The sequence below is a fragment of the Hylobates moloch genome, unplaced genomic scaffold (assembly GCF_009828535.3).
Source record: "Hylobates moloch isolate HMO894 unplaced genomic scaffold, HMol_V3 SCAFFOLD_3, whole genome shotgun sequence".
NCBI lineage: Eukaryota > Metazoa > Chordata > Mammalia > Primates > Hylobatidae > Hylobates > Hylobates moloch.
Window position 1 is genome coordinate 170,227,423 of NW_026652278.1, and position 18,527 is coordinate 170,245,949.

At 37.2% G+C, this 18,527-nt stretch overlaps 1 protein-coding gene across 1 annotated transcript in view; it reads left to right on the top strand.

Moving 5' to 3' along the window:
* The first annotated feature begins 712 nt into the window (after nt 1-712).
* TENM3 (teneurin transmembrane protein 3) overlaps nt 713-18,527 on the top strand; it is a 1,044,221-nt gene continuing 1,026,406 nt past the window's right edge. Inside the window, exon 1 of the mRNA XM_058436908.1 lies at nt 713-814. The gene's annotated coding sequence lies outside the window, so the exon portion shown is untranslated. The remainder of the gene's footprint in view (nt 815-18,527) is intronic.

Here is an 18,527-nt window from a genome sequence, read left to right on the forward strand (position 1 = left end):
TTAATCAATAATGTATCTATTATTTCCCAAGTGAGCCCTAAGGAGTATGTCTGATGGCCTCACACAAGCCATTCCAGGAGAACAGCCTCTCTCAAGCAGCTGACACCAGTGAGCCTAGCTAGTTTTTACCTCTCTCGAGTCCCTATATTTTTAGGTTGGCCGGCAAGGGCACACTCACTCCATCACCGAACCCATGAAATTGATGTGTTGTGCAAGTTCTCTCACTCCCTTTTGCTGAACTTGCATTATATTGCCCACTGCATATTCAGTCAGAAGCTAGCGTGGAACAAAAAGCCAGCCATCAGAGAAAACTCCTGTCTGTCCTTGACGTTGTAATTGCATTCAATCAGCATCAGCTCTGCATCAATAATTAGACAGGGGTCCAATAATGATGTTGGCAATGAAACAACATAGTCAAAATTTCAGTGATTTCATGAAGTGATTGTCCAAAGGTCGAAACCAATGTTTAAGACTGAAGCTCCCCCACTTACTCATAATGTCACAGATGACTGAGAACTGGTACCATTTGTATTGTCCGGAAGAGCCCCTTCCAATTGTTGCCTCTCAAACCAACTAAAGAACTATACTTGCTTTCATATATGACATACTTGCTTTTAAAAATCTAATTAAAACTTTCTTTTTGGTCCTTAGGTAGAAAGATGGCTCTGCTGAGATGAGCTCTTAATTAATGCACTGAGAGCCTGCGAGTCCCACCTCTCAACAGGAATGATTGACGTCCAAGGATACATAAATTACACTAATTGAGCTCTGCCTCTATATAAGCTTTCCACAGCCAACTCATCAGAGAAGCTAGGTGAGTAGACCAGCATCAAAAGCTACCTCAATATGGTCTATGCTTTCCCACGGGGTGGAAGAATAACTTTGCAGACTCTCGTACATTTATTATCACAGAAGACAGTTATTTTCTTCAGTTTTAAGATGTAGGTTTTCTGTTGTAGGTTTTTTTAATTATAAAAATTAGCATTTTTAACGTAGCCATTGAAATTTAAATAATCACATTCTCTTCACAATTTTCAAGCAGCAAAACTTGCAAGCCAATTACAGTATGCAAAAATCACTTGGCATCATTTGTTGATATTAAATTGTGTTGCATAGCAACTGGTGCATATGCTATGGAAGGATTGTTTGAAATCAAATCCAATTTTAGTCCCTGAATTTAGTTTTCAGAAATTTACCTAACTGTAAACACACCTAATCCCCAGCCTCAACCAAAGCACACACCAAAATGTTTCTTTTATGTTTATTTCATCCTGAATGAAATCTACAGGTATTCTAAAGCTCTTACTTCCATGAAATTTAATGAACCACTTGGCATGATCTAGGTGGTTTAGTAGTCTGAAATAAAATTTATAGACAGGACCATTTGCTAAAAATGAACAAAATTATACTATATTAGATTTCTGTATGTATATCTCGAAGTTTTTAGTGACAGATATTTTTAATATCTTAACAATTATGAAAAATTCAGTTTTGATTTTTTTTGAAAAATAGGAATGATATGAGAATTTCAGAATATTAACTTTATTTAACATGTTTCACTATGAATATATATGTGTTATTCAGACAAAATATAAATGAGACTTGAGTCTTACTATATATATTTTTTAAGGAGAGCAAGGGAATGGAGACCACGAAGAACTCTAGTTTAAGAAAGTACTAAGTGATAGTTTAATACTTTAATAAGAAAGATAAGTGATACAACAAAATGAACAGAAGTAGAAAAAGCAAATGGTGAAAAACCAAAGGAAAAAATACCAAACAATAGAGATAACTGCAATCAGTCTTGAAAATGATAAAAATTACCAAACCTACACATTCCAAAAAATCAGCACCGGAAAAAAAAAAAAGTCAAGGAAAAGGTGGTAGAAGGAAACAAGTTTAGTTTCAGAAAATATCTAGGAGGGACCACTATGAACTAGTAACAAAAATGAAAGAGAATTCAGACTTTGGATTCCTGAAACATTCGGGAGACATGTTGCTTCCACACTTTGCCCTCTTTCCACTCGGCTGTACTTTGCTGTACCTACTGTTTCAAATTGGGAAAAATACGGAGCCCCACTTAAAAAGAAAACCATAAGATGGCTACATTTCTATCAAAATAGCTTTATTATCACCTGTGAGAAAAGCTGAAGTGGAGAAAAATTGAGAGATATCAGAAAATCCTGAGCTGATGATCTCGTAAAAAAATATAAAATGCTTTTAGCATCAAGGCTGTCTTTCTATGACTGAAATGGAATAAAAATGGGACAGCTTCTTGACTGTAAGATCTTTTTGTAATTTGGTGAAGCCCAGCATCCAATACGATGTAACAAGGCCACTGAAATATAAATAATATAACATTTCTCTTTTAAAAAGTTATTTAGGTGCATTGAGCATGAAATATATACCTCAACAAGCCAGGGTGTTTATTTTTATTTCTGTAATTGTGTGTTCATACCACATTCATTCATCATAGATAACATGCTAAGTAAGGCCTGGTACTTGAAGTGGTTTTCTATGAAATTATGCTTGAGATGACCTAAATCTATTAGTGTCTCTTGCGAATTTGTATATTTAATAATCATGAAAAGGCAGTATCACTGTGTGCTTCATTAGTCTCATATCTGTAGAAATATTTATTAGTTAAAAAAAGGAGCCATATGTTCATAATATTGGCAGATAATTCTACTGGAGTTCACATATTTTTAATGCAGTTAACTGAAAACTCAGCATGCTTTAACAATACTGCCTTGTCAATACCTTTGGATGTAAGCTGGTAAAATGTGCCTGAATTATTAGTAACTTTTTTCTTTGTACATGTTGGATGATCAGAGTGCTGGTGCCTGACAGAGGCCATCATTCATTACAGAATGGGTCCTAGTCAGCACTAGGATGCGCGAGGGCCACCCTGTCTCGGGTGGAACCATTAATATAATAGCCTATCACTCAAACTAATAAAACCAGCTCAGTCTATGCTGTTTCTGAACATGGACTACCAGATCCAAGTTTTCCATTGCCACGTTACATCACAACCATATTATTATTAGTTGATCCATGAATGAACATAGCAGGAGAAATGGTGTTCACCCTCTAGCTGCACATAATATAATCAAACCTCAGTAAACTCTTCTCTGCCCTTCAAATCAGAGCACTTATCACTTATCGCTTGTGTCATTTGTTAGGACATCTTATACTATTTCTTCATTTAAAATTCACATAGTTCTTCAGATGTGGGGCTATTCAGTGAGCTCGGCAATTCCTTATTCCACTACTGTATGACCTTGCTTGTAACTTTAACAGCAATTTTTTAAAACGTGTAGATTTATTTAAAACACTTTTTACCTTTAAGAAAAAACAGAAGTATACAAAAAAAAGTAACAGATGTCCTATCATTTTGCTGCCAGTATAATCTGTGTTGTTGTAATTCTGACTTCTGAAAAGTAACAATATACATGGTTAGGAAAAAAAATACAGAAATTTACAAAATGCTCTCTCCTCCAAAATGATTACTAGTTGTACTTTCTTAAAATTTCTTTCATAGAAGTGCATACTTAAAAAATATCTATGTATCATTTATGCATTAACCCAACAAATGCTTAGTCAGGGCTTTTTACGTACCAGGAACTATTTCTGGTGCTAGGATTATAATATTAAGCAAAACGAATTTTTTAAAAAAGACTTTCTGGCTCTCATGGGGCTTATATTCTTGTGAGAAAAAAACAGACTATAGACAGAATAAATAAGAATATAAATGTGTGTATGTGTGTAAGTACTATGGAGAAAAATAAAATAGGGAAGGGTGATTGGAAGTGCTTTTATAAATAAGGAAATTCTTCCTGAGAAAGTGATATTTGAGCAAAGGCTTGAAGGAGGTGAGGGAAGGAACCCTGCAGATACCTGGGGAAATCATTCCGGGAAGAAAGAAGCTGATGCAAAGGCTCTCAGAAAAGACATTGGTGAGGTGAGTGCAGCAGAGGGGCTCAGAGAGGCGGAATAGGCAGGAGTGTGGGCACCAGGTCAAGAGTGGCAGGACAGCCACAGACTCATAAAATGGGGGGCCATGCATAGATTTTAATTTTTCATCTATGTAAGATGGGGAGCTTTTAAAGGTCATTTTTCCTGGATGTGGAATTTTGGAGGATTTTGAGGAGAGAGATGCCATAATCTGATGAATACTTTTTTTCTTGAACTTTTAAGTTCAGGGGTACATGTGCATGACATGCAGGTTTGTTATATAGGTAAAAGTGTGCCATGGTGGTTTGCTGCATAGATCATCCCCATTACCTAGGTATTACACCCAGCATCCATTAGCGATTCTTCTTGCTGCTCTCCCTCCCTTCCCCTCACCCAACCCCGACAGGCCCTAGTGTGTGTTCTTCCCCGCCATGTGTCCATGTGTTCTCATCATTCAGCTCCCACTTACAAGTGGGAACATGCGGCATTTGGTTTTCTGTTCCTGCTTTAGTTTGCTGAGGATAACAGCTTCCAAATCTATCCATGTCCCTGCAAAGGACATGATCTTGTTCCTTTTTATGGTTGCATAGTATTCCATGTTGTGTATGTACCACATTTTCTTTATCCAGTCCATTAGTGATGGGCATTTAGGTTGATTCTATGTCTTTGCTATTGTGAATGGTGCGTCAACTAACATACGCACACGTGTATCTTGGTAATAGAATGATTTGTATTCCTTTGGGTATATACACAGTAATGGGATTGCTTAGTCAAATTGTATCTCTGCCTCTAGGTCTTTGAGGAATCACTAAACTGTCTTCTATAATGGTTGAATTAATGTACACTCCCACCAAGAGTGTAAAAGTATTCCTTTTTCTCTGCAAACTCATCAGCATCTGCTTTTTGGCTTTTTAATAATTAATAGCCATTCTGACTGATGTGACTTAGTATCTAACGGATATTTTTAAGGGATATCCCTGGTTGTTAAACTCAAAACAGACGAAACAAGAGAAGGGGCAGAACAGAGATGCTAGCTGGAGACTATTGCAAAAATCCAGGCAAAGGATGTGGGCAGCTTGGAACAGAATGGTAGAGGAAGAGGTGGTCTCAAGCAGTTTTACATTCCAAATGTATTTGGAAAGCACAACTGCCAAAATTTGCTAATAGATTGGATATGAGATGAGAGATCAAGAAGAGCCAAAGACGACTCCGGAGTTTTTGGTCTGAGCAACTAGAAGGATGGAGTTATAATTTACTAAGGTAAGGAAGACTAGGAGAACAAGTGGGTTGGGTTGCAGTTTGGACCTGCCCAATTTTAGATGCCTCTTAGATTTCTAATTGCAAATGTCAGGTGAACAGTGTAGTCTGTGAGTCTACTTTAGATATTGGTTGAAAATAGGAATTCAGGAATTCTCAGCATGTGGATGGTATTTAAGGTCATCTGACTGGGTAAAATCGTGAAAGGAGTGACTGTGAGTAGAGAAGAAAGGAAGATCGAGGGTTTAAACATGGACACCCCAATGTTAAGAATTCAGGATTCTACAGAGTAGCCAATAAAGTCGAAAGAAACCAGAAAAGGGTGGTTTCCTGGACGCCGAGTGAAGGCCATTTGTAAAATTCCGTCATTATGTCAGAGAATGGGAAGATTGGCTTAAATTAGCAATGTTAGGTCATTCGTGGTGAGAGAGAAAATCTAACTGAAATAGGCCCAAGAGAATAGAGGAGAGAAATTGGGAAAAGGAGAGACTGCTCATTGAAGGAATTTTGTTACGAAATCAGAATGTAAAAAATGAAATGGTAGCTGTAGACAGAAGGAGGGAGAAAGCGTTTTTTATAGAACCATATTAGTATGTTTTATAATTGTTATATTTGTTAGGAATGATTCCATTGATAAGGGAAAGTGGATGATGCAAGAAAGAAGGAAGAACTGTTGAGGTCCCCTGAGGTCCATGAGAGGGTATCAGGCCTACGGCGAGAGTGCAGGCTGAGCCATTGCAAAGTAATTGCCATAAGTAAGCACAAAAGCAGAAAGGGAGATAGATAAGGAGAGCCTGGGGAAGATCTCTTCTGGCTCACTTCTCCGTTTTATGTGTTAATGCTATATACAAGGTCATGAGCTGAGGCTGAGGATTGTGGAGAAGCTCTGAAGATACACAAAAATGCATGAAATTGTGATTGGGGAGGGAGAATAAACAGAATGGGGAAATAATATGAAAACCCAGAAGCACAAAAGGACTGTGGAGGTGAGTGATCCCCAATTTGTTCTGTGTGTTGTGTAGTTTTCTTCAGGACATTCAGTTGTGCACGTGCAGATAAGGAGTTGACAGAGAATTGGATTTAACAGTAGCTGGGGTTTTACCAAATGAATATTTAGAAACTCGTGGAGCAAATGAGTGGATAGTGTGGGAGAGGAGGTGACTGCAGTTCAGGATTGTGGAATTGAAACTGGATAAGCAGATAAGGGAGAGGGTGAGAGGCAGAGGAATGGTGTTAGGATCAAAAGAGTGTAGGTGCAGCTGCAGGCTGACCGAGTTCCCTAGGGAAGGAGCTGGAACTGAACAGCAGGAGGAGGGAGCATTAACAATGGGCTGCTAAACATTGAGATAATGGAGAGGTTATTCGTAATGAACAAATCTAGACTGCAACCATGTGAGTGAGTGGTTAAAGGAGAGTGGAGGAGGCTGGAGTCCAAGAACTTTGGTATTCAAATGGGAGAGGCCAGGCTATTGAAGGGACCAGTGTGGATATTCAAGTCACCCTGGATTTTGTCAGGAGTAACGTTGGAAAGGGTGAGAGTAAACCAGGATAGAAAATCTCCAAGGAATGCAGGCCAATGGCCTGGGGGGTCTGAAGATGATTACGAAGAATGGCTATAAAGGGTGATGGAGTCTGGTGATTCAAAGATAGGGTATTTAAGGAGGTGGGTACAGTAGTCTGTGGGTAGTAATAAGGAAAAAAATCTGAAAAATTTGTTTCTTTGGCTGTATACTTTCTATTGACAGCCATTTAATTATCTACCTGTCTTATTCTACCTGTATAACTATGACTCTGCTTACTTAGGTACCACTTTATTTTTCCCTACACAGAAATCTATTTGCCTCTCTTTTTATCATCTATCATACCTATCCCTTGAACTACTTCCCTACTAATCAGCTATTTTTTTTTTACTTATACTAAAACGTTTACATTGTTTTACACATTGCTTCCTCCCTGTTTACTTTTGATGTATATTACTAGCTTAGAGATATTCGACACATTCTTTTTAATAGCTGCTTACTTACGGGTATGCCAAAATGTATTTAGTCAGTATTTTTTCCCATTGATGTACCCTTTTGTCATTTCCAATTATTCACTATTACAAACAGTGTGGTTATATATCTCTGCATATGTATATATTTGAGAAATTTTGCTTCTGTATTCATGAAGTCAATTCCCATCAGAGGGTCAAGGGCAGGTGCATTTAAAATTTGTTTATGTATATAGCCTAATTGCCTTCTAATAAGATTATACAAATATATACTTCCACCAACAGCAAAAGAGAGACTATTTTCCTCATACCCTTGCCCTTAACAACATCATTTATTGAGCATTTTAAATTTTTACTAAGTTAATAGAAGGAGAAATTTCTTCCTATCCCCTTTTTATTTGCATTTTGACTAGAAATGAATATCTTTTCATCTGTTTATTGGACATTAGAATTTTTCTATTTCTATAAATTGCCTTTCTTAAATTTTTTGTACTTTTTAAAATGAAATTGAACTTTTTATTTTGAGATCATTGTAAATTCACATACAGTTGTGAGAAATAATACAGACAGATCCCAAGTACCCTTTGTCCTGTCTCCCCTGGTGGTAACATCTGCAAAACTTTAGTACAATATCATATCCAAGATGGCCATATTGATATAGTCAAGAATGTAGTTTTCCTAATTTTTGCCCACTTTTCTATTGTGCTATCTTTTTTATGATTGATGTGAATATTTTATTTTAAAATTAAGAAAATTATTATTTTATATGTATCAAATATATATTTCCTCCCAGATTTCCATTTGCCCTTTGCTTTTATTTGTTACATTCCTGCTTAATTTTGTCAGTCTTTATGACTTGTGAGTTTTACATCCTTTTTGGAAAAGTCTTATCAACTTTATAAATGAATTTATGTTCTAGAATTTTTATGATTCTATTTTTCATGTTAAAATGTTGATTCGTTTGAAATTTATTTTGAGGTAGAGAATTAGGTAAGAATCCAGTTTTCTTTTTTCTTCAAATAGTTGACCAACTTTTTATATTCCATTTATTTCAAATATCACTTATGTCATCACCAAATTTCTATTTGCATTTGTGTTTATTTCCACACTCACTTTGATCTCTCTCATTCTCTTGGCATTTCTCTACCAGCATCTAGCTATGCTAATTATTGTACCACTCTAATCTGTTTTAGTACAGGACAGGAGTAAGTGCTCCTTATTTACTGCTTTCTCCTCTCCTCCCCGAGGATTCTCCTAGTAATTTTTAAGTACTTGTTTTTTAACCCAAAAACTTTAGTATCAGATTGTCAAGTTAAAAATATTGCTGTTGATTTTTTAATTTGAACTGAATTATTATTAAATTCCTAGGTAAATTTGAGGAAATATAATATCTTTGCACTACATAATCTTCTTATCCAAGTGCATGGTAGGTTTGATCATGTACTTATTCTCTTTTGCATTCTCCAGTAGAATTTAAAGGTCTTCTTATACAGACCGTGAACATTTTATTTATTTACATTTATTTCACAAGTACACATGCCTATACATAGTCCTTAGTGTTAACTTGGTCATTAATAGAACATAGAAAAGAAAATATTAAACACTCAAATGCCATCAAACTCACATAGTAATCTGTTTTATAGATGGTAGACGACTATTTCTGTGTCGAAATTACTAATTCCTAACACATAATATGTTGCCCATGTTTTTGCTAGTGATGGTTTATACAGTAGCCAGAAGGCGAGTAAAAAAACAGATTTTTCATGTTTTCAGAGGTAGGTGTCCCTGAAATAAGCATCCTGTGTATGTAAAAAAAAGTAAGTTGTAAAAATAAAATATGTTAGGTTGGATAATCATCTATAATGTTAACAGTCCAATTGCTTGTCATGTGGAGGAAGGTTGTGCTTTAATTAAGCAATAAGACATGACAGGGTGTGAATTATGGAGGAATAACTCTTGTCTAGTATATTGTTAGACAGGAGGCCGAGGGCCAGGTGTCACTGCATACACCATGCATAAATTATTACGCTGTAACTTAAATCTAGAATATTATAGAATAATTCTAAAATATTTTTCAAATAATTTTGCTAAATAAGACACATAAGTCAAACATATTTTTTAAATTCTATGTTAGAGGATATTTATTATAATGGTATAAGATCAAAATGCTAAAGTAAAGCATTTACTTTCAAGGAAAGACATAGCAAGAAAATATAATAGTAAAGTTGGCTTCCTAAGTGGTTATTCTCTAAACAAGACTGTTCTAGAGGAGATCTCTAGGAAGAAGATACATTAATTTGACTTTATCCCTTGTGATTAGAAAAAAAATAGTAGGAACTGTTTTGAGAAATTTTAAAAGAGGTCCTTTTTGGCTTCTTTTTCTTCACAAAGCAGCACTAACAAATAACTCTAACATAAATCTCCCTGAGGAAAAAGAAAAATGCATCTTGCAGAAAGAACTTGGCAAGGGTGGGGCAATTTTACAGATTTTGGGGTCCTTTAAAATGAGTGTGATTTGTAATCCTAATGCTTTCCCCTGTAACATACCATTTTGAAGGTCCTCTTTTGTAAAGACATTAAAACAGATCTCTTATCACAAGACAACACATTGTTTGAAATACTGCTTTTTTAAAAAAAAAGAAAACTCATTTCTGCCCATTCAAAAGAAAAATGTTTGAAGGCAAGTATGTGACTGTAATAAAGAGAAAGTCTCTCTCTGCTTTTCATCTGCAGAGCACTCTGGCTAGCAGTGTTTCAAAAGATGATTTCTTTTTAAAGTTATTATATTTTTGTGCTTTTATTATCAATATTGTATACTTTTAGGATGGTTGGTGTGTTAACAAGCTCAGCTTCTTTTGTGAATATTGCAAGATGAAAGTTATATTGCAACTTCAGACCATTAATTTTGTCTCAAATTCTTCTTTAAATTAATGCCTGTTATTATCAAATTTGACCTCTTTCTGTAAGTGGGAAAACTAGAGTTAGTGTAATGTGTGGATCAAATAGTCCTTAACGAGGTGCTCTTAAAGGGGCTCCAGAACCACCCACTTGCCCGAAATATGTCTCTTACTGTCTTATCACAGTACCATTAATTATTTATTTCTCTGGATTAATCTCTGTGTCTTCAGTGATCCCTTATTAAAATGAAATCCCTCCCAAGTCAATGAGATAGAACCCACTGATCAGTTATCAGCCTCTTAACAGAGATGAGTTTGTCCACCTGCTTTGGTCCATGTGTAAAGCAGAGAAGAAAGGACACGGGAAAGGGATGCTTTATTGGACGTGAAAAGTAAAGGTTTCCAGCCACGAAACTTGGGTGAAGTGATACTGTGATCCTGAGCTACTGGAAGGTGGCTTGAAAGCTCACTTTGTTCATGGTTGGGGGGTAGCAGAACCTCAAGAGAGGAGGGCAGAATTATGAGTTCTTCAGGCAAGGGTGGACCATGTCTTATTTGGTGCCTCGTATGTGTCCTAAATGATGAAAAAGGGAAAGCTAAAGAAAATTTCATCTTCTGTACTTAACAGTGTTACCAACTTTATCACTTATAATAGGTCCACAGGTCTATCACAACAATAAAATAAAACCCTTTTTAGCCCTTTCTTCTGGTTTCTGTTTAGCTGAACTAGGCAGAGTTAACTTTTCTACCCAGTGGATCCAATTACTCCTTTTCTAGAAATACATCTCTACGGGATTTTATTCCAAACTTTTTGTTGTATCAGGTCAGCCTTAGGAAAGCACTCATTCTAGTTCATTCCAGGACATTAATTAGCCCAAAATGTTTACTTTTATAACACCCCACAGATTTCCAGGCCAGGGTTCCCCACCAAATATCACATATTGGGTAGATATCAAATAAAGCGAAGAGGCCGCAACTTTCTCTTATGCTTCTCTGAGATTTGTGGGGTCAGTTTCGGGCCACCCACATGTTGGGTAGTTCTTAAAAAGGGTAACAGATACCCATAGCATATCTTTAGAGAACTATGATATAAAAGAATGCTGTTGGCTTCCAACAAGGTCAGTACACGACAGGGGTGATTGAAGAGCACCTCTGCATTTTTAGAAAAGGACAATCAATTACTTTGTTTTGATTTTCATACCAGCATGCCCTTGACTTAAGCTGTATCTGCTTCTACAGAGAGACCCCTACTTTAAAATATTTCAGCATGCAATAATTTGTGAAAATATTCCTTTCACCAGCTGGCTGCTTGTTCAAACTGACCACAAGACTAAGTTTCAGCTACCCATACCACACAGTAGGATAATCAAAATTGTATTTTATATATTTATGTTTACTGGGATACAGTATTAGCACTTATTTTGTTAAAATCTCCATGCTAGAGATCCAGGGTCGTTTACTTCCTCAAAGTTAACAATAGCATTATGGGGTTAGGGTTAATTTAGGGACTGGAAAATGGAGTCATATAAAGCTCCTCAGTAAATGAAGAGTCCAGTCTTTTAACTCAAGAATTAATTTGGAAGCCCAAATTATTTCCAACAAACCATCTTGTTTTCTGCTGATGTTAAAGTTAGAATCATTTTTAAAATTGAATTTAGCAACTACTACAGCCTTCCAAAGGAAAAAAAAAACAAGAAACTGCCATTTTCCCAGTCTGAAATCCAAGACTATTACACTTCTTCTGTGACCCGTTCTAGGAACTCTCTCCTCACAGTGTTGTTACGCACCTGCTTTCTGATCCAGAACCGATGACACATTGTCGGAGTCCAGAATGCTAACCATCCCGCCTCGCTGATTACATGTTTTCAAAAGTACAACAGCCTAAGGGAAGCCCTAGGGTAGCGGGCATGAGCACTGGCCTCATCACACCAAGAACCAACGGTCATTGCTACAGAAAAAATCCTACGGTCATAGCCATAGAGCAGGTGCTGGCACTTCCCTCCATCCAAGTTTAGTTTTTTTCCACGTAAATTAGTTGGTATCACGCATTGTTTGTGTTGGGGTGGGAGTTTTGATTGAGAATTTTTGTCATGATCTTTTGTTGGGGACAAAGACTGACCTGTAAATTAAGAACCGAAAAGAAGGCACAGAGCCAGTGTCACAACTTGCCTGCAGGAGCCTGAACCTACCCCTCTCCACTAGGTATACCACAGATTTTTTGTAATCCATCACCTTGATTCTTATCTCCTGTTTCCTGACTTGGCTTTCTTGCATATTATTTCAATTCCCTTTAGCAGATTTCCTGCTTTTAAACTCGTTAGCTTAAAAGTAGCAACCTGGACTCACATTCCCAATTTCTGTTTTATAAAGGCCATTGCTTTTGATATTCTCCATCTCAGGCTGTGGCCCAACTACGGTTCTCTCCACCACACCAGCTCTGCAGAAAGGAAACGAGACTTGTTTCTGACAAGGTCACCCGTAACATAAGTTGTTGAAATTTCTTGTTACTATGTTTAGATTTTAAAATGGAATGTAGGTATCTCTCGCCTGTAATCCCAGCATTTTGGGAGGCCGAGGCGGGCAGATCTCCTCAGGTTAGGAGTTTGAGACCAGCCTGACCATTATGGTAAAACCCTATCTCTACTAAAAATACAAAAAAATTAGCTGGGCATGGTGGCGGGTGCCTGTAGTACCAGCTACTAGGGAAGCTGAGACAGGGAAATTGCTTGAACCCTGGAGGCAGATGTTTCAGTGAGCAGAGATCGCACCACTGCACTCCAGCCGGGGTGACAGAGCGAGACTCCATTTCAAAAAATAAAAATAAAAAATGGAATGTAGGTATCAATCAAAACAGAATAAGGAAAGTAGTATTTATTGTCTCACACTCCAATGGTATCATTTTATTTTTTTGGAGTGTGAGTCATTCACAACATACTCCGTTTTATTTTCTCAAACCCCTGCTGCACAGACAGCACAAAACAGAAAGTAAAATTATGAAAAAGTAAAGTCAACAGTTTGTAGGAATTTCTATTTTTGTTTCCAAAATAGAAAAAAATAGATCTTTAAAAATCATGGCATATAATGTGATCAAGAGAAAAAAAGGAGTACTAAAAAAAAAAAGAAACTAAAAATAGCTCAGTGGCAGTTTAATAACTGACGAGACTTATCCCATGTGCTGGAATGAGTTTAAAACCTTTACCTGCTGTCACTCACACCATAGAGATTTAGTGTTCATAGCTGAAACCTAACATTGGATGCGGAAGTATGTGATTATGATTCATTGATTCATCTTACAAATGCATTCTCTGCTTAATAAGTGTCATACTATTTGTTTAAAGGAAATAAGAATCCTCAAGTTTGGAAGTGTAAAAAAAATAGACTCAAAGGATGAGAAAGAGCTGAAATACATGTGTACAAATAGCATTAGGACACCTGAAGGTAATCAGATCTGCACCTGGTATTCAGCAAACTATAGGTCAGGTGTTCTTCACACAAAAATGCTTTAAAAGTAAGGAGGTTGGTTGGATTCCTATATCATCAGACACTGTCAAAGCATAAAAGAGAAAAATATCTCCCCCATGAAAGCAAGAGCAGAGGCAACCTATGCCATTGAATCCTTATCTCTTGGATTCCCCTTTCTGCTCCCCATAATTCAAAACAGGCAGGCAGCAGGCTGTACAGATGGAGATGCAACAGCCAGAGTCCGCGTGGAGCATTAGAGATCTGGCTAGTTGTCTAGTTAACAGTCAGCTATTTTTGGATAATACCCACAGTTGTTTTTGCAAAAATGAAAAAAAAAGATGGATTTCTCTTGAGTTCGGTATATAAAAATATTTGTACAGGTTGGTGCTTGGGCCTGAGCCATTTTTCTCAATTTTAGATTATTTGCTGATTATCAAACTGACTTCCTTTGAAATCAACAGCAAACAGACCCTGTTGAAAAGACACTATGAGTCACATTAGTAGCATATTACAGTTTTAGGTCCCAAAAGAAATGTTTTAGGTACTGCTTATTATTTGCATGTAGTTTTGTTGTTTTTTACTTTGGACAAGCAGATGGCATAGTGACTTAGAGATCTCCTTGCATGTCATACCCACACATTGTACTAGGTACAGAGGAGGGACTATGTAAGTCTGTACTCATCAAAATGATGGGCTGGGATTCCTCAGCCGGCAGGCAACACTGGGGAGAGTTCATAGAATTTGGGAGCTGAATGAGGCTTGATTCATTTAGGTAGTAAAATGATGTGGGGGAAGAAGCAACTGTATGAGATTGACAAGGATGTTTTTTGCAAAACACTTTTTATACATATAGTTATGTCAGCAGATATTTAAACTATCTTTTATGCTATAAATCAGTTTACTAATCACAAGTCTTCCATCAAGTAACTAGACTGGCAATCACATTAGCATATTTGACAAAAGCAAGTCTTGAAGTTATCTATGATGGTTTTAACAAAATAAAAGAAACAACAATAACAAAGAAACAACTCATCATCTTCATTTAATGCCTTTGCCAGCACCATGTTCTATAGCCCAGTGACACACACACACACACACACACACGCAGACAATCATATAATCCTTGCTCTTAAATTGCTTATAAAACAATAGGGAGAAAAAGACATGTAAAATAACCTACTTTTGTCAGGAAAATACAAACACTATGCTTTAGATGTTTCAGTAGAAGAAAGAGACATATTTGGATGGAGAAATGAGGAAATATTTCATGGATAAGAAAGATTGTGAAATGGGTCTTCAAAACATGGGTAATATCTCAAATGGTAAAGAAGGGAAGAACATTTCAATAGAAAGTGCCATGAACAAAGGAATGACAGTGGAGATGTATTAAATATGTTTAAGAAATAATTACTAAGCCAATCTGGATTGGACATGAGGGTTGTGATTGGGAGGTGATTATAGAAAGCTGGAAAGCTAGGCTGAACCGTGTTCTGGAGGGCCTTGGATAGCAGGCAAACCCAACTACGGTCATGACTCTCGTTTCAGGATTGGACAATTCTAAAGAGTTTCTAATTGTCTCATAGCAATCCATGTCTGACATTTCTATTCCATTATTAGTCATGACCCTTAATTAATATAACCTGCAACCCCCCGAATACGAAAATGTCATTGTACGGGCCAAAGGATTCCTCTAGCCTTCATTATCATTAACTTTCCAAAGACATTATCGAGGTCACGTGTTTTGTTAGATTTTGGAAAGTCAGCTCTCAAGGGCAGACCTGAGGATCTGCTGGTTGCCAGTGAACTCTTACTAGTTTCTCCTGCATCAGACATGAGGGTCAGCTCAGTGCCAGTTGCTTGGGCAATTTTATTGCCAAGATGCCAGTAAATTAAAGTGGTGAAGTCCTTGGTCTCTCCACATATCCTAGACACTAGCCTGTGTTTATTGCATTTTATTCGAACGATATCTAAAAGGAGGGGAACAAAAGCCCTCCTAATCTTGTATCTAGTTGTTCACCATTCACTTACTTGTGGAGTACTCGTTTAGTTTTTTCATTATTCTCGATTTTTCTTTATTATTTCCATTTAAAATTTTCCAATGTACTAGTTTTGCAAATGTTCTTTCCTTTTTTGTACCCTTACTGTTTTTTTACTTAATGTGATTATTTTTATGGTATAACATGATTCTAGGAAAAGATTCGGATTGTTCTAATTAAAAATCTATTATACCTTGGATAAACTAAGAAGTTTGTCAAACTTCTTAAAAGGATAAGAGCCAATTAATTTAAAAATTTGAGTACACATACTATGCCAAATGGCTTGAATCTAAACACAAAGTTGAAGTGACCATTCAGAAATCAGACCAATTATTTATATTAATTCTGTGAAATCATTATATTTGGCCAAAATTAAGCAACTTTTAACCCAAACATGTACTCCAGAAGAGATACTATAACATATGTGGCTAAGTGACATCAATACATGCATTTCTGTCACTTCGTCCTTAGTAATGCTGCTCTCCTGCCTTTCCCGTTCTCTGTGGATTGTTATGGGAATAGGCTACTATGTGTTTGTAAGAGTAAATATCAATCAAGGTTTGTTGGGTCTTGATGAATTCAATACTAGTAGTGTTTACAAGACTGTTTGCATTTCATTATGGTGGGGAATATTATATTGCCCCTGATTGCTGTCTCTTATTTTAACAAGCAAAAAGGAGGCTAAATATGTGATCTCTGGTGTACTGTCGCCTCATTGATAGCAGTTGAGGGCACTTTCTTGGGAAATATGTGATGATGACGTACCAAATCTCTAAATAATCCTCAGTGAGTGTCTCTGTGCTAGGGGAGTTGGCCAATGACCAAGAAGTAGGCTCTCCTAATTTCACAGATCAAGAAAAGCAAGTAAGTGCATGTAAAGATATCCGAGACAAAGGGTGACGGGGACAAAAGTTGCTAATGTCTTTTCCCATATGCTTTGTCTAATGGAGAAATAACCAATTCCCTTCTGCCTTGTTATCCTAGTGAAACAACAGAAGGGTTACCTCCCTTCTTGCCCAGCAGCATAAATAGGAAAAAAAAAAGCAACTTAAACTTAGACAGTTTTGGTTTCATTTGGGTTTGGTTCATCAGTGGTCAATTTCAGTATTATTGTTTTGATAAATAAATCAATTTCTTTGCTGATTTTTTGTCTCCTCAAAACAATGTAGCTTATCACTGTTTAAAATAATAATAAAACAATGGAAGCCTATGAAACAGGTGCTGTTGGAGGGGTAAAACTGAATGCTATGTGCTCCAAGGTGGCCTGTGCAGGCAACAGGAGTAATAGGAATGATTAAACCCTGTCGGATGGGGTTAGGTTTTTAGAGCTTTCTTGCCTCATGACAGGCTGTGACAGCCAAGTGGCACTGAGGCAGAACAAACTCCGATGGCAGTTTGCTGTGAGCAGTGCAACTGTCAAAACTGCTGTACGAAAGCAAATGTTAGGGCTAACAACCAGCAAAGTCTGCAACCTGACTACTCGCATGCTGATGGCCAAAATGTCTTCACAAGTAAACTCCAGGTTATTCTCCTGTCTAGGGCATTCTACTATTATGCTCAGGACTGCCTAGCTAGCTCCTTCTGTGCCTTGGGGATTGTCAACTTTCCATATTAGGACAAAGCATTCTTTCTTTGGAAAAGTACTAGCTAATCCTCCTATACTCACACAGAGTGCTAATATACATGTATGATTCATACACAGTTTATCATATTTTGTGTTGGGGGCGATCACAGGCAATCCATAAGGAGAAACCCTGTCTGTATGTGAAATCTAGTTCCAATTATGTTGCTGTAAGAATAGGTTACAGCACAGATGTAAACCTGCCATCACAAATAGGGTGAAATACTTCACACCCAAAGCTGAAACAGTGAACTTAGCATTGTCACCAGTTTCTTGAAAAGTTGAAAAAAAATTACTTTACACCCATGTGGTTTCACAGGTTTTTATTAGAAGCCACAATACACACTTTTCACCAGCAGTAAATGCCTTCACCAGCAGCACACCTTCCAATATTGTAATAGCGTGGGGAGTTTCTCAGTCCCTGTCATCTTATGGGAATTCTCCCATTGAGTTTCCATAGGTTGCAGAGAATGACAAGGTTGCTCAGTGTCTGTATCATATGCGGACTCAATTTTAGCATTGCATGCTGTCATATTTCTCATGTTTTGGAGAGTCCAAAAGGGAAGGTGTAATTCAAGCCTGAAATCGTCAGGGTGCTGGATGTCTTACCTCCGACGAGATCAGACTGTCCAAATGTAATAGAAACCAGGAATTCTTTCCAGATCACAAAATCAATCTTCATCTCTAAGAAAGCTCATCTGAAAGGCCTCATGCATGCATTCCTATAGGCTTTAACAAGCTGCTGCACGCAACACAGTAGTGTTTACAGTCAGCAGAAGGGTTACCACTCACATCTAGTTTGTAAAGCTAATGCCCATTAATTTATAAAATATCTCTTGAATGAAAAACAATCTACCCATACTTGTGTGCCCAAAATAATTCACGAGACCGATGATTTAGAAGTTTCATCTCCCTTACCTGCAGCTGAAAGGGCAAACACAATCATTCCACTTTTACTGTTGGAAAGAAGAACATATTTTTTAAAGGGTAGTAAATTAGCTTGTGCTGGAAGCATCTATTTTCTTGCCTTCATCCCTGCCAGCTCCCTCTGTTTTCTTTGATCTATGATTTGCAAGCTACTATTATTATTTGTGTGTTCTACAATTACGACCAGTGACACCTCCCCTTCTCCAGCCCTAAGCCACAAATATGAAAGGAGTAAATGCTGTTTATTGTGACAGTCTGCCTTTTGTGTGGGGACCAATGACAAACTGCACCACTGACAGCTCGCTACTGTTTTTACTGCTGCTCCCCACCTCACTTCCCCAGTGCTCTCCAGAATGCGACCGTGGATGGACTTGAATAAAAAT